Source organism: Myxine glutinosa, chromosome 4 (assembly GCF_964187855.1).
Source record: "Myxine glutinosa chromosome 4, kmMyxGlut1.1, whole genome shotgun sequence".
Classification (NCBI taxonomy): domain Eukaryota; kingdom Metazoa; phylum Chordata; class Myxini; order Myxiniformes; family Myxinidae; genus Myxine; species Myxine glutinosa.
Window position 1 is genome coordinate 135,680,766 of NC_136264.1, and position 12,436 is coordinate 135,693,201.

Genomic DNA, 12,436 nt, shown 5'->3' on the forward strand with positions numbered 1-12,436 from the left:
AACAAACAAACCCAGATGCAGTCAAACTAGCACACGGGTCGCATGCAGATGAGAGCATGACTTTACGAGAGAAAAAGCCGATAAGGAACCACCTTTAGAGGCCATTTTTCCCCACAGAGCAGGGGTTGGCCTTTTTTGGGGACCATGGTCCCCTTTTTTGAAGCAATGTTTTACGGCCGGATGCCCTTCCTGCCGCCAACCCTATTAGTCGCCTCTTGCGACACGCAAGGAATTACCAGTGAACTGGTACTCAATTTGCCGACCTCGGAAGGATGACAGGCTGAGTCAACCCCCCTGGCATTAATTCAGCGATCGACTGGGATTCGAACCCAGGATCCTAGAATCCCAAGCCAGCACCCTAACCGCTAAGCCAACACCAAAGCCGATGATAAGGGATGTACAATATTGAGCCCAAGGCAATCGTGAATTTTGGAAACGCTCATTTCCATTTTATGGAAGCTCCAAATAATATTTCCTTGTTAAAAGCAACAAACTTCATTTTCAATACTTTCATCAACGGACATAGATGAAAATGAACAGAACCGATTCACCGATTTTTATAATAAAAACAAGCAAAATAATAGTTACACCAATTATTATTTTATTTGCTTTGATTAGGTCCTGCAGAGGAACAGAATCAGCATGTGCAGAAAAGATCATGGATGTGCATGGGTGAGTACGTGGGCAAAGCATTTGAAAGACAGAAGCAAGGAAGATGAGACAATTCCACAACAGGGAGAACAAGGGGACAAATTAATGCAGGTGAGCAACCAGCCTGGGCTTTGGGAGGGTGAGCGGGTAAGGTTGACTAGACATTGTGGGGAAGGTAGAAGAGAGCAGAAGGAGCAGTGCCAGATACAAGTTTGCATAAAATAGAGAGACGACGAACTTATCACCGGTGGGTGAGTAGCATCCTTAGAAATCCACCTCTTGCTTTGAGAAACCAATGGTGCAGAAGGCTTTCAATTGCCTCAAGATAATCAAGGTGGGAAGCAGGAGAATCCGCCCAAAGTAGGGAGCTATAATCCATGAGGCTTTGGATAAGAGCCTTGTACACCGTAATGAGTTCAGTGTGGCTCAGCAATGTTCTTGCGCTACGGAGAATAACCAGAATGCAATTGGCTTTTGATGCTAGTTTGGCGATATGATCCTTCCATGAGAGGTTTATGTCAGATTGTGAGGGGTAAAGGAATTCCAAGGACTGCACCTCTTCCATTGATTATCAAGAGACGTGGATTGAATAGTTTGATTGCCGATCCTTTTGGAGATAGTGTGATAGAGTGTGACTTATTAACATTAAAGGACATGTTCCAAGTAACTGACCAGCAGCTTATCTTATCCAGGTCTGACAAAAAGGGTTCGGCAGCACCTGACCTTTCACAAGGTTGGTCCATCATTCTATGCAGGCAAGTCACAACCATTTTGCCAATGATTCTGGCCTATGGGTAGAGTCAATGGCAAAATGCTGAAGTTGGTTTGTGAGAGAATCAAATAGATATCTGATGGAGATCAAGAATAATGTATGATCTAAGGTTCTTCCCTCCAGCCTGAAAAGGTATATCATAAGAGAGGATATAATTGAGGAACACCCACTGTTTTCTTTCCACAGAAGATACCAGAAACCACTTGGGCTGGGAGCCCTGAATCCCAAATTAAGAGCTTGGAAATCACGGCTGGATGCTGGACTGTATCAAAGGCTTGTGAGATATGGACCGAACCTCTTATTTGTGGTTAAGGGTAGCATTTCAATGGCTGTGTCGAAAGGAGTAACATATCCAAGGTGGAATAGCCAGATCAGAAACAAAACTTGTTGTTCGAGATTTGCACATCAGTGAAGGGATAGCCCAAGGTTAGGTGCCATGATGGACTCCATTACTGTGCTTTGCTTAAGATGGGGCGAATGCTGACAGGTCTGTAGTATAGGGGATCCCTTTTAGCACCTTTCTTATGGATAAGAGTGAGGTTTGCAACGTTCCAAGATTGAAGAAGTTGCCCATCCAAGAAGGACCTGTGAACGACAGGAGAGAGAGTATGACTGAACTGAAGCACAGTTCCTGAGTCAAATAAAGGGGAGAAATCCACAAAATGTAAGGAACACTCTGTAAAGGTGGAAAGGGTGGGTACAGGTCCATGCGACGAGACCGATTTGGGAGCTTAGCATTTTAAGTGAAGGAACAGTTCAACAGCTCTGCTTTTTCTTGAGCAGTGTTCAGCATGACTCAACCTTCAGGAGGGAAAGAATGGAAGAGGAATGTGCACCAGACAGACCTGACCAGCTTCCTCCAGAATTCGGAGGATGGTGAGAGGCTGGAGAATTTGGATCTCAGGTGAGCCTGAGGTTGGGCCCTGGCTCTTATTAGGACAGATATACAATGGTTCTGAGCTGTACGGTAAGATTGAAGGTTGCCATTGATAAGGTTCACCTTTCAGGAAGAGAATGTGTGTAGTTTCCTTGTGATGGCCTCACCCCCACAGTACTGGGGTTTATATGGAGAGAAGGGGGCGAGGAGAGTGGATCTGTGAAGAGATATTTAGACCGTTGTAGCAGCAATCGAAGGAGCAGTCAATGTTAGGAGATGATGTCATGATAGAATAGTCTTGACTGGAGAGCAGATTTTAGGCCAGTCAGATTGGGTTTACCAAATCGTCATACATGTGTGCACCACTGGGGTTTTCCAATAACTGTCAAAACATGAGGCTAGAGGAGCTGAGGAGTAGGACAATTTGAGGAAAAGTTTCACATGGTAAATTGCAGTAATGAATGGTTCCTATTTGGGGAGATGTTTGTTGGAAAAGAAACAGACCGAGTAATTCCAGTCATTTCACAGAAATACTTCACTGCTCGGCCATGTACTGAAATATGTGAACAAAGTGACACAAAGGCAAATGTTCTCCATAGGGTTGGGAAGCAACTAACACAACAAGGGGCAGGGGGTATGAAGAAGGGAGAAACGATCATACACAGCGACACCATCACCAGTGTGATAATGAGGCCTATCAGAACAGAGGCGACAATGTGGTTATTGTCTGGGAGACACACAGAACAGTCCTGGATAGCTTGTGAAAGAAATGTTTCCATGAGACATACAGTATCTGGGTTAGTTGCAGCAGCTGGATGGACAGATCTGCATTCATAACTTATACCTACCTGTCAAATCTCTTCCAATAAACTTTTCCCCCTTTAGTACCCCTCGAAATACTGACAAACGAGACAAATTTGAATTCACCCAACTATAACTCCAATGGTCACATTCAGCACACATTCAGGATTCTTTAACGTCACTTACACATAAATTTCCAAAAAAATTATAACGACACTTCGACGTCACGATGTCGACCGATAGTCCTCTGCCCACATAATACATACTTGTACCAATTTTGATTTAAATCCATTCAGCTGTTCTCAAGTATCACATTTTTACCTGACATGACCTCTGACCTTACCAAGATCACAAAATCACCTCGCTCCCACCCTTGGTGCCAAAATATAATCAGTTCATCTTTGCATTATACTATATACTTATACCAAGTTTGGGCAAAAAAACTATCACTGGTTCACAAGTTGTCACGGCAACAGGATTTTTAACCAAACATGACCTTTGACCTCTTGACCCCAAAATGCAATCAGTTCGTGCATAAATCATCATACATACTTGTACCAAGTTTAATTTAAATTCCTTCAGCTGTTTTCAAGCATCACATTTTTACCTGGCCGAACCTCTGAACTTTGAGGATGATATCTAATCAGTTCATTTTTGCATCATAATATATACTTATGCCAAGTTTGTTCAAATTCCCATCACTGGTTACAAAGTTAGCGCTGCAACATAATTTTGACCTCATGGCACCTCTGACCTTTGCCCCATAATCTAATCTGTTTATCTTTACAACATTATAAATACTTGTACCAAGTTTGACTTGGTTCCCTTCAGCCATTCTTAAGTTATCGTGGGAAGTAAAACCGATTACAGACTCTGACCTTTGACCTCTTGATGCTGAAATCTAATCAACTAATCTTCCCATCATAATGTATACTTATACCAAGTTTGGTCAAACTCCCATAACTGGTTCACAAGTTTTTTTGTTTTTTTGTATACAGAATCGAGGCTCGTGAAAGAGCTAACATCTATCACACAAAAAAACATCAAACAGACAAACAAAATATATAAAAAGAGGGAGCGGTAGACAAGATGGGGAGAGCAGGGGAAGCACACAAACACAACATTTGAGAGCAGGGACATCAAGAGATGTGTGGGAGGGAGAGGGCTTGTGGGGAGGAGGCGTGGGAAGGGGGGGGGGGGGGTGGGAGAAGTACAAAACACAAGGACACCAAGGATTTCCAGGAAGGAAGTTGGTATTTCAAAAAAGTGGATTTGGGATGAAATTAGCAGGGGTAGAAAAGATCAAGGTTTTGGATGGGGTAAGATAAGAGATGGTGGTGAACAGCTGTTTTAAAGACCTGGAGGGAGGAGTGGGATTGAAGAGAGTGAGGGAGTTTGTTGCAGAGGCGGGAGAAAAGAGGAATGAAGGAGTGAAGGTGAGCAGAGAGTCTTGATTTTGGCAGTTTAACCATAAAAGGGTTGCAGGCAGATCTTGTGCGACCTGCAGTAATATTTTGGGGACGGAGCCCAGAGAGAGCTGGGGGGGGCAAGGCCGGAGAGGAGTCGGTAGAAGACGGAAACACCACCAACCTGCCTGCGGTGAGTGAGTGAAAGGCCCTCGGAGTTAGCTTCATCGCGGGAGATTCCAATGATTCTGAACGCTTTGGTTTCAACAGCGTGAAGACAAGCTAGGTGTGAGGCAGGAGCACCAGCCCAGAGCGGAGAGCAGTATTCCATTGAGCTGCGGATGAAAGCCTTGTATGTGGTGAGGAGCTCAGGTGTGCCAAGGAAGGACTTCGCACGACGGAGGATGCCCAGTCGGCGACTGGATTTGGAGGCCAGATTTGAAATGTGGTTTTCCCAGGAAAGATCATGGCAGATAGTGAGACCCAAAAGCTTGAGTGACAGAACTTCTTGGAGAGGATTATTCAGAAAGTGGATGGGAGGGTTGTCCAGTCGGTCTTTTCGGAGAGACATCGTAAGAGTGTGAGATTTGTCAGGATTGAAAGACATGTTCCACTTGTTTGCCCAGTCTGTGATTTTGTCCAGGTCTGCAGAGAGTGAGGAGGCTGCAGACTGCCGATCTGAGGGATGAGGAATGGAGCGACAGAGAGTAGAGTCATCAGCAAAGAGATAGAGAGGCTTTTCAAGAGTCAGAGAGATCATTGATGAAGACCAGAAAAAGTACAAGGCCCAGAACACTGTTTTGGGGAAATCCAGCCTGAACAGGAAGAGGAGATGAGAGAAACCCATTCAGGGCAACACGTTGACTACGACTAGAGAGGAAGTCCGCCAGCCATGCGTCGAGATTTCCATGGATACCAAAGGAGGAGAGTTTGGTGAGCAGAGCGGGGTGCCAGACCGTATCAAAGGCATGTGATATGTCAAGGGAGACGGCTCTAATTCCCTGTTTGGCATTGAGGACCTCCATCCATTGTTGAGAAAGCAGAAGCAGCATGTCCAGAGTCGAGTGACCTGGTCTGAAACCAAATTGATGATCAGAGATCAAGCCATTGGAGAAGAGGAAAGATTTCATATCCAAAGCAATGATGGATTCCATGACTTTGCTGATAATTGGGAGAAGGCTGATTGGTCTGTAGTTGCTAGATTCTGTTTTTGCACATTTTTTGTGCAAAGCGGTGATGTTGGCTGATTTCCAAGCAGATGGCAGATGACCTTGAGCAAAAGAGAGGGTGAAGAGAACAGAGAGAGGGAGTGAAAGAGCGGAAGAACAGGATTTTAGTTCCCGTGGGCTGATGCCGTCAGGTCCAGTTGCAGAATCAGAGTGGAGGGTTGACAGAAATTTCCACCTTGTCAGGAGGAAAGGACAGAGTCCAGGAGCAGCTGGGTACGACTGGGTACAGAGAGGGATGGGTTTGGGACACAAGATTTAGAGGCAAACACAGAGTTGAGGCATTCAGCTTTTTCACGTGTGGATTCAGCTGTGTAGCCGTTTGAAGTGAGGGAGGGGATGGAGGGGGCACAAACACCAGAAACAGATTTGACCAGACGCCACCAGGATTTGGAAGAGGGAGACAGATAAGAGAGTTCGGTCATGAGAACGGAGAGATATCGTTTCCTGGCTCTCCTGAGGGTGGACACACACTTGTTTCGGGCTTTGTGAAAGGAGATGAGATTTCCTTCCATTGGATTTGCTTTCCAGGAGACGAAGGCAAGTTGTTTCTGGGCAACATCCTCACCACAAGATTCCGTGTACCATGGATGGGAGAAAGGGTATGACAGCTGAAGACGAGATGGGATAAATCTGTGCATGAGAGAGAGCAATTTACTTTGGAAGAATTCCCAGGATGAGTTGATGTCAGAGGCGGTAGAGATGGGAGACCAGTCCAGATGATTGATGGCTGCTTGAAGGCCGTGCCAGTTGGCCTGAGTGAAATGCCAGACTTGTCGACGCTGAGGAGGCTCTCTGAGAATGGTCAGAGAGATGTCCACTTTAACAAGTACATGATCAGATGAGCCGATTGGAGCAGAAGAAGAGCAGCAGACATTTTCAGGGAATTTAGTCATAACCAAGTCCAGAAGAGAAGATGCTCCGTTGACTGAGATCCGGGTTGGGAAATTGACAGATTGTGTCAGTCCCAGTGAGTCACAGAAGTCCTTTGCTGAGGAGCCATGGCTGCTGAGAGAGGTACCCACACCAGGCCAACTGGCATGGTGACAATAATTGAAATCACCACATATGAGGAAGAGAGAGTTGGGATGGGTAGATAGAAGTTGGTCCATATTATCAGACAGCGTCCACTGTTTGGTGGACGGTACAACACACATATGAACAAGAGGTGGGAGCGAAGGGGAAGTTAGCACTGCAACATAATTTTGACCTCATGGCACCTCTGACCTTTGACCCCATAATCTAATCTGTTTATCTTTACAACATATAAATACTTGTACCAAGTTTGACTTGGTTCCCTTCAGCCATTCTTAAGTTATCGTGGGAAGTAAAACCTATTACAGACTCTGACCTTTGACCTCTTGATGCTGAAATCTAATCAGCTAATCTTCCCATCATAATGTATACTTATACCAAGCTTGGTCAAACTCCCATAACTGGTTCACAAGTTAGTGCTGTAACATAATTTTTACTTCATGGAACCTCTGACCTTTGACCTCTTGACCCCAAAATCTAATCAGTTCATACTTGCATCATTCTACATACTTGTACCAAGTTTGACTTAGATCCCTATGCTGTGACATCCCTCATCCTTATCTATTTGCTGACGACTCCATCCTCTGCCGTGACATCCCTCATCCTTATCTATTTGCTGACGACTCCACCCTCTGCCGTGACATCCCTCATCCTTATCTATTTGCTGACGACTCCATCTTCTGCAGTGACATCCCTCATCATTATCTATTTGCTGACGACTCCATCCTCTGCCGTGACATCCATCATCCTTATCTATTGGCTGATGACTCCACCCTCTGCCGTGACACCCATCCTTATCTATTTGCTGACGACTCCATCCTCTGCCGTGACATCCCTCATCCTTATCTATTTGCTGACGACTCCATCTTCTGCAGTGACATCCCTCATCCTTATCTACTGGCTGACGACTCCATCCTCTGCAATGACATCCCTCATCCTTATCTATTTGCTGACGACTCCATCCTCTGCCATGACATCCCTCATCCTTATCTATTTGCTGACGACTCCATCCTCTGCCGTGACATCCCTCATCCTTATCTATTTGCTGACGACTCCATCCTCTGCCTTGACATCCCTCATCCTTATCTATTTGCTGACGACTCCATCCTCTGCAGTGACATCCCTCATCTTTATCTATTTGCTGACGACTCCATCCTCTGCCGTGACATCCCTCATCCTTATCTATTTGCTGACGACTCCATCCTTTGCCGTGACATCCCTCATCCTTATCTATTTGCTGACGACTCCATCCTCTGCCGTGACATCCCTCATCCTTATCTATTTGCTGACGACTCCACCCCCTGCCGTGACATCCCTTATCTATTTGCTCCATCCTCTGCCCTCATCCTTCTGACAGGCAGGCTGCAGCCTGTTAAACCTCTTCAGAATTGACAAAATCACAATCTGGTCGAACATTTGGAATATGTCTTTCAATCCTGAGAAATCTCTCACACTCGCTCTCTCCGAAAGGACCGTCCCGGCAAATCCTTCCATTTCTACTATAAATGGATGAGGTGTGCGTGTATGTGTGTGTGTCATGTTTTTTTGTGGGGTTCTACTGGGGCTCTGATGTGGTACGTGATACACCAGCACGATCGTCATAATCTCCTGGGTTGATGAGACTAATCTTATATATATTAAAGTAGCAGCACTTTTCTGCTTCTCGCTTTACACCCATTGGTTGGTACAGCTGGCTTGACTCCACCCATGACGACGTCATTAGGGAGGCTGAATCCACCCACTGGGCTGGCATTTTGATTTTCATGCAGTTCAGGTCAAACAATATATTAACAATAGCCATGCCCTACCTTAACGTTGCTAAAACATAAATCTCCGGTAGCATGCGAGGCAGCACTTAGTTGCCTATACACTGCCCCCCCCTCCCCCCCCCCCAAACAAATCGTTTTCATGGGCGTTTTCTATCCACCGGTCCCCGACTAGTTAACTACAATAAATCCGGAAGAATGTTTTAAACATATGCAATGTTAACGTGTGTTGAGCAACTTAATAGGTAGGTCCTTCTACAATCTACGGCATAGCACGCCAATTATAAAATAAATAACTAAAACAATGATCAAATTGTAAAAAAAACATTAATTAATACAATTAATATTAACAATAATAATATTGGCATAATTTGTCAATAATATCGAACATACAATCCTGAGTACCAGCTTGCTGGGATGAATGATCCCGGTGTGTACCCCGGCTTAAAATAGGTACACCGTATCCCTGCGCATCGTAGGAGGCGATTAAGGGTTGGCGTCAGGAAGGGCATCCGGCCATAAAAACATTGCCTCAAACAGGGAACCATGATTGTCATGGGGCCCGCAAGGCTAACCCTCGCTCCAGCGGGGAAAATGGCCTTAAAACGATCATTCTATTCGATACAATCCTCCCACCCCTCCCCCTCTGGCCCAAGCACATCTGGGCTTGGTGAAAGATAAGCTAATGCTCAAGCAGTACGGCAGGCAGGTATGCTGCAATAGTCCAGTAATAATGTGACTTGACCTCACACTAATTGCAACAGAAGCAAACTCAACTGATTTTGTATCCTCAATATGTCCTGAAGGAGGAAAAAAAAGTGTTAAGGAATTGTATGGGTGAAAAGTTTTGAAAAATGCATAAATATGATCCTACCCAAAAACCGATTTTTAGCCCTTTCTGCTAGATTTTACTATGCTGTATTTTTTTCCTTGAAGCAAAAAAAACACATACAGAGTATCAGTGATAATAATTTATTTTGATCACATCATCACATAACTGATCAACTGTTGATCAAACGATTGAACCAATTAAATATGTGTACAGAATACATATAACACTACACAATGTCATCATCGTCGTCACAGGGCATCTGTATTGAGTTAGTGCAGCTGGATCCCCTGCAGTTTCCACATGCCGGAGTGCACTCGATATTGTTCTTTTTGCATGTGCATCTCAGGGTGCTGCAGTCAGCCTGGCAGTTGCACTTGATGACCCGCAGAAGCTTTTCAGGAGCAGGGGGTAGGGTTGTCTGAACTGGCACAAACCCCTCGCCCTCGTGTGAGCCCACCACTGGTTTTTAAACTTCTCATCAGAACCTGCTCAATGACCAGGTCAGGTGAGAGACCTGCCCATAGGCGATCGCTTCGCCGAATCACGTGGAACCCTTCCTCAAAACGTTGTTGGACTTCTGGGTGTTCAGTCTTGAGGTTGTGCATCTGCTGAAGGTACACCCTGGCAGATTTGGTGTAACGATTGTGTGCTGATGCTGCCAGATAGGGTAGCATGTCCTGGATAGCCTGCAGATGTAAGGCCCAGTTTCCAGTGCGTTCTGCACTGATGTATTTTCGTAGGATGTCCAGCATGTCCATGCACTGAACCCAGAGAGCTGAAGTTCTAGAGGACTTCTTGGTGGACTCGATGTGCTTTTGAAGGCGGTCTTTGATTCTCACTAGAACTTCAGACTGACAAACTTCTTCAGCAGATATAGCCCCATTTATCAGCTTCTCATAGATCTTATAAGCTCCCTCCAGGTCCACATCTCTGCTTCCATCTGTTATCTGATGATCCGGTGGCCTTGCAGCTGCAGCTGCTTCGGCTGACTCTGACTCTCCATCCTTACTGTTGTCTGGAGTTCCAGATTGCTGTGGTAGATGGAAATCGAACACGTTTGATAGCATCAGTGCATTGAGGGCTGCATCAACAATTGAGTGTGCACGAACTGCTCGTGCAACAGCTTTGCCACACATCATGTGGATTACTGTATTTGGGGCATAGATCAACTCCAGCAGTTCTTGTAGCCCAGATGAGGCCATCAAGTGTCCGATGCAACCGAGGAAGCTCATTTCTGCATGGAAGCCACCCAAACGCAAGACTATTCGTCTCAGATCACTTTCCATTGGCTCAGAGTTGATAATCATGAGAGCCTTCCACCAGAGTGGCTGATCAAACGTGATTATTGGGGTGACATTGTGGCATCGTGCATGCTCACTAACAAATGTCAGGGTCGAGAATATGCATGTGCTATCACTGGGATTCAGATCGATCATCGGCAGAAGCATAACAGTTGCTTTGCCAGGGTGGTCACCATAATGCACGAACTGCATCATTCCTGACCATGCAGGTCTGGGAGACCCAAAGAGGACGGATGCTTTCCACCGGACATCAAGATTTTCACAGCTGTTCTGGACCTGAAGGTTGATAAGCTTCTGGTAGGTCAGTGCCGTCAAATTGTGCCTTTCGTCTTTGTGGTACCGTACTTGTACCCTTCCAACCATTGCCACATCCAAGGAAGTAGCCTTGATCCTGGGGATTGGCTGCCTTGATCTAATTCCAGGGGTTATGGCTGCAATCATTCCTATACCATGGAATGTACCAAGGCCATCAAGCGTGCGGATGTTATGGTCGACATTGTCAGCTACATATTGGACAAACTCTGTCGATAGGTCAGGAATGTTTGTTCCATGGAATTTGGCTGCATTTCTTTCAAACTGGTGCACCTCCTGGTATGCACAACAAAACCCAAGGTGATGAAGAGTATCAATGAGGAACCGCGATGCAAAGTGGTGATATAGTTGCACGCCCACCCCAAACTGAAGTGGTGCTAACATGACTCTTGGTCTAGTTGCCTGCATCATTGCTTGTCCAATTGCCGCCACTTTGGCTTGAGTTTTGGTCTCGGCAAATAGTTCTTCCAGGAGCACGCGAAGAGTATCTGGAAGAAATCTGACGCCAGCCTCTTGCGATTCTATGTCATCAAGAGCTGGGTAAGACTCATAGGATAACCCGATGTCTTTGATATCTTGTTTGATGAGCTTTGCAGCTGCCTGCACAAGCTTGATCTTCTCTTGATCTTCTGTGTTTGTTTGTTTCTGCTGTGTCTCATAGTAGTCTTGCAGCACCACCCTGGCTGTTGTCCTGATGGTAACCACGTTTGGTTTCCCATTGATCTCGGTGTATATTATCTTCTCACCGAAGTGTTTTTGCAGACTCCTCTTCATATGGGTGTAACCGTATGGTTCATGTTCACTGTGTGCAAGCTTCTGCTGCATGAGGTCAATTAGATCATTTATGGTGATCTGCTCGTCATCATTTTCTTCTATATACTTCACAACCTCCAAGAATGCTGCTGTCCTCTCATCAACGAAAGGCCGACCAGCCTTCATCCTCTTGGAGTCTTCTGTGTTTGTCTGATACACTACTGGTATCTGCTTGTATGTGCGAAAATTCACACTGCAAGTCTGGTGGTAGACTGCATCTGCTGCATGTAGGTCATGCACATGCAGAATCCGTGCCTTCACAGTCTCTGACCAGTCATCACCTCGTGCATGACATGTTGCCAAAAGCGTGTCCTTGAATTCAATTGTCCTGACTTGGAAAACACTGACTTCACTTGGCTTCTTTCTCTTTTATCCAAACTGAGCTGGTGTGCCACAAAACAGGCAATCAGTACTGTAAGAGAACCTCCCTGTAGTCGATCTTAGTGTAGGACTCTCACTGCTTGTACTTATTTCTGACTCTTGTTGCCTGGTGTCCTTGGCTATCTGTTGTGGATTAATGTATGTCCAGCGACAGTCTTTGTGTATCTTATCACCAGGTACAGCATGAATATTGTCTCCCCTTTTTTTACTGGCCTGGTTGATAGATGAACTTCCCTTCTCTCCAAGTGTTGATACTGACGACC

At 45.4% G+C, this 12,436-nt stretch overlaps 2 protein-coding genes across 4 annotated transcripts in view; both read right to left on the minus strand.

Moving 5' to 3' along the window:
* Positions 1 to 12,436, minus strand: part of LOC144891816 (uncharacterized) — a 1,036,251-nt gene that overhangs the window by 540,449 nt on the left and 483,366 nt on the right. The gene's annotated exons all lie outside the window — the stretch shown is intronic.
* KDM2A (lysine demethylase 2A) overlaps positions 1 to 12,436 on the minus strand; it is a 73,957-nt gene that overhangs the window by 28,595 nt on the left and 32,926 nt on the right. The gene's annotated exons all lie outside the window — the stretch shown is intronic.